Source organism: Atta colombica, unplaced genomic scaffold (genome assembly GCF_001594045.1).
Source record: "Atta colombica isolate Treedump-2 unplaced genomic scaffold, Acol1.0 scaffold29, whole genome shotgun sequence".
Lineage (NCBI taxonomy): Eukaryota > Metazoa > Arthropoda > Insecta > Hymenoptera > Formicidae > Atta > Atta colombica.
The window spans coordinates 557,223-561,725 of NW_017259392.1; the positions used below are offsets into that span (position 1 = coordinate 557,223).

Genomic DNA, 4,503 nt, shown 5'->3' on the forward strand with positions numbered 1-4,503 from the left:
ATTATACTAATACTATTCTCTACATATAAAACTTTAATTTACTATATTTCTTAAACCAATGCCGTCTCCCACCTAATATATTTAATTATATTAATTCTTATGGGAAATCACTCAGGACATTCTCCCTTACAACATCTAAAAGACATCGAAATCAGTGAGAAATCAGATAAAATAAATAAATAGATATTTATCTTATAAAATAGATATTTATCTTATAAAGTTATTATCAAATTTATCATAAAATTGAATTATGATTATCAAATTAAATATTGATTATAAAATTTTTTTATTATTTTTATTATATTCCTTACTAAAAATACTTTAAAAAAAACTTTTATTTTGAGGGACCACAGTTGTAATCGTTCCAATAAAAATAATAATGTAAATATTTAAATCCATAATTTGTTTATTTATAAATCAGTGAAAAATGTAAAAAAGCGAAAAATGTAACAAAATGAATAACATAAACGTTTCGATCCTCCAATTCGAGTCCTAATCAATATAAAATATAAATCGAAATTACATAAGCAACACAAAATCTAAGTTGATGATTTCCGACAATTCAGTTCGTTCTTTTTTACATTCACACGAAAATAAAGACTTTTCTGTCCGAACAGCTACTATAGGTTCTGATGGACTTTTTTACATTTTTCAATTCTAATAGATTCTTTCGAGCCTCATTTTATATATTTGATTATTTATAAAGTATTACGTTTTTATTTCTGATTAAATTCAATTTATTATATTTATTTGTTGATAATATCTCTATTTTTTTGTTTATATACTATTTTTTTATCTTCAAAAGAAAAATTAAACTTCACATGAAAGTTTTAAATCTATATAGAATCATATAATAAATAGACTTTGTTTCATAATAATCAGTATTTTTAAAAATGAAAAATGAAATTTATTATTTGTATACAAAGTCCATTGTACGGTTTCATACAAGTTTCCAATGTTTCATGCAAAACGAACTATCACCTACTTACAGTGCAAAATAATACATTGTGTATATCATGGATTTCTAACTTGTAACGCTATATCGATTTATAATAAATTAATTATAAAATATAATAAATATTAGGTGTACAACTTTGCTTCCGCCGTTTTTTTCCGAAATTCGACTTTATTGTAAAAAATTGATTATACATTTATGATTCAAAGTATTGTCCATCGCTGGCCACTACTTTCTCCCATCTTTCGGATAGCGTACGAATCCCGCGTCGAAAAAACTGGTCATCTTTTGAGGCTATCCACGAATCGATCCAATTTTTTACTTCTTCATAAGACCGGAAGTGCTGGTCAGCCAGGCCGTGTGCCATTGATCGAAACAAGTGATAGTCAGAGGGAGCAACGTCTGGAGAATACGGCGGGTGGGGTAGGACTTCCCATTTCAACGTTTCCAAGTATGTCTTGACCACTTTCGCAACATGGGGTCGAGCATTGTCATGCTGCAAAATCACTTTATCGTGTTTCTCGTTGTATTGCGGCCGTTTGTCTTTCAATGCTCGGCTCAAACGCATCAATTGCGTTCGATACCGATCGCCTGTGATTGTTTCAGTCGGTTTTAATAGTTCATAATACACTACGCCGAGCTGGTCCCACCAAATACAGAGCATGACCTTGGACGTTAAAATCACCGTTCTTGAAGCGTTGAAACCACTCACGACACGTTCTTTGACTAATAGCGGCCTCATCATAAGTATTTGAGAACATTCGATGAGCCTCAGCCGCAGATTTCTTCATATTGAAGAAGCAAAAAATTAAAATCTCCCGCAAATGATGAGAATTTGGCTCGTAAACTGACATTTTCAATCGAGAATAACTTTATGATGCAGACACAAATCGACTAATGTTTCTATGGGGTTATGTTGACAGATGCTCAAATTTATTGTATGACGTCTATGATCTATTTATTTCGATCACCACTTACCGCTAAAGCCATCTATAGGAAAACGGCGGAAGCAAAGTTGTACACTTAATAATTATAAAATAATAATTATATAAACTTTGTTTCGCATCTCAGAAGCACTAGATCTAATGAAATTGTTAATTACATTCTTGGCTTCTATAGGTGCTTTCTATATAAAGGTTATGCGTTTCGCAAGTTTCCTCCGTATCCAGATCCATTCTTGGAATGCCAACATTTCGAATGAATCTTGCAGTCCACTTCATCAGGGCGAGGAATCTGATGATACTGAACGTTCCTCCGGATCGTTCCTTTTTATATTACGCTACTTGTTGGAATGGTGAGTGAAAAGAGGAGAATTGTGGGGGGGGGGAAGAGGTAAGGGAAATCGGTCTTTAATAATAATCGGTCTTTAATAATCGAGAGATTGATGTCCAGTTTTTGATGTTGTGTTCTGATAATGCTGATTGCGTGACATGTTTTAGCCTGATATCACGTTGGTATTCTTTTATCCGTAGATTGACTATTCTCCCAGTTTCTTCAATGTATACTTGCCCACAGCAAGGTATTTTGTATATTCTTATGGAACTGAGTGGTTTTTGATTTTTAGGATTTCTTAAGATTTGTCCTATCTTTTTGAGTTTAAAGATAGTTTGGATATTGTATTTGTTTAATATCCTGCCAATCCGACCTGTTATTCCTTTGATATATGGAAAAATGGATAAGATTCTTTCGTCTGATTGTGTGTCAGAAATCGTTGTCTTGTTTGCATGTTTATTGATTGTTATATCTTTTTTGTCGTGTCCGTTTTCTGTAAGACTAATTTTAAGTGATAGAGTTCTGTCTGTACATGTTCTTAGAGATGGTGAAAGCTCTATGTACAAGTGAATTGCAGACTGTTTTTGTGCTGGGTAATGCTGCGATTCGGCATGTAGATATCTATCTGTGTGTTGATTTTCTGTACACTTAATAGCCTAAGGTACCATCAGCTTTCTTAGAGACAAGAACATCTAGGAAGAGGAATTTTCCCTTTTCCTGTGTCTATAGTGAAGTGGATATTTGAATGTTGATTGTTGAGGAAAATAAGGAATTTACGGAATTCGGTTCTGCCGTGTCTCCATATCATATGAATGTGTCGTCTGTATAACAAATCAAACTTCTGGTTTGAGTGTTTTCTGAAGGCCTCTTTCTTAAAATGCTCCATGAAGTTAGCAATTACAGGAGAAATAGGAAAGTTCTTGAAGTTTGTTCATAAAATTGATTGTTAGGAGAAGCAAATGGTTGTTAAACAGTGTTCTATTAGAGATATAAGGTATATGAGGTATGAGGTAAAGGTTTCACTTCATGTGAGACCTTTATTATGTTTAATGTGTCTTTTATTGGGACTTGTGTGAAAAGGGATTTTATGAAACTTACAAGCAGGTAAGTCTGTGGGACGTAATCGGATTTTTTGGATCTTTTATGAAGTCCGTTGAGTTAGTTATGTGATTCGGATTTTCCAGTGAGGGATTGTGTTAGGAAGCGGGATAAGTTGTATGTCGGGGAGTGTATGGCGTTGACAATCTAATCGGTCTAAGGAGGATGTTTGATTTGTGTACTTTTGGTAGTCCGTATAGTCTTGGTGGGAGAGGATTTGTAGGTTTTAATTGATTTTACTGGGAATGTTGCTTTTTTTCACCAGGATCTTGTTCTGCGCGATTGTATTAGTTGGATTTTTGTCAAGCTTTTTGTGTGCTTTGTCCGAGAGAAGTTCATCTTTTTCTTATAGTCTGATATATTCATGACTACTGTCATGTTGTCTTTGTTGGCTTGAAGCACGATGATGTCTGTGTTCCTGTTCAGGTCTTGAAGGGCCAATCGCTCTTATCCAGTGATGTTTGGTAGAGGGAAACGATATTACCTATATATATGCGGATATTATCTGCTTATTCTAATGGAAGTCAGTAGATGGTTGACTCTATTTGGCTGATAATCTCTTTCTTTGGAATCTTTCTAGATGCCATTGCGAAGTTAGGGCTTTTGGCAAGCGCAGATTGTGTCTTGAGATAGATCTTTGTTGAATAGGTTCTTGACGTTAAGTAGAGAGGATTGTGGATTTTTGGAGGGACAAGATTTATATATTTCTGTTTGTCTTTCAGAGGATTGTATGTGGATCTTCATAGCTTGTTCATATGTAATACGCTCTAGGATTTACCAGATTTCTCTCGGTTATTGAAGACATATCGATTTCCCCCATCTCTCTCCTCTTCTCCCACAATTCTCTTCTTTCCCCCCATCACTTCAACAAGTAACATAAAAAGAAACGGCAGAGGAAAAGCTCAATATTACGCTGTTCCTCGCCTTGATAAAGTGGATTGCAAGATTCAAACGTTGGCATTCCAAGAATGGATCTGGACACGGAAGAAACTCGCGAAATTGTTAATTGCTAATTTTTAATTGTTAAATATACTTTTAAATAATGAACGAAATTGAAAGACTAAATTCTCTTAAAGCTTGATAAAGATCAACTTTAACAAGAAAATGCCAAGGTCAAGCTGATCGGAGCTATGTCTGTTAATGTAAATGTAATATTTATAAAATATTTATTAATATTT

At 33.9% G+C, this 4,503-nt stretch overlaps 1 protein-coding gene across 1 annotated transcript in view; it reads right to left on the reverse strand.

The window, feature by feature from the left end:
• LOC108690006 (adrenodoxin-like protein, mitochondrial) overlaps window positions 1-4,503 on the reverse strand; it is a 33,216-nt gene that overhangs the window by 9,942 nt on the left and 18,771 nt on the right. The window lies entirely within an intron of this gene.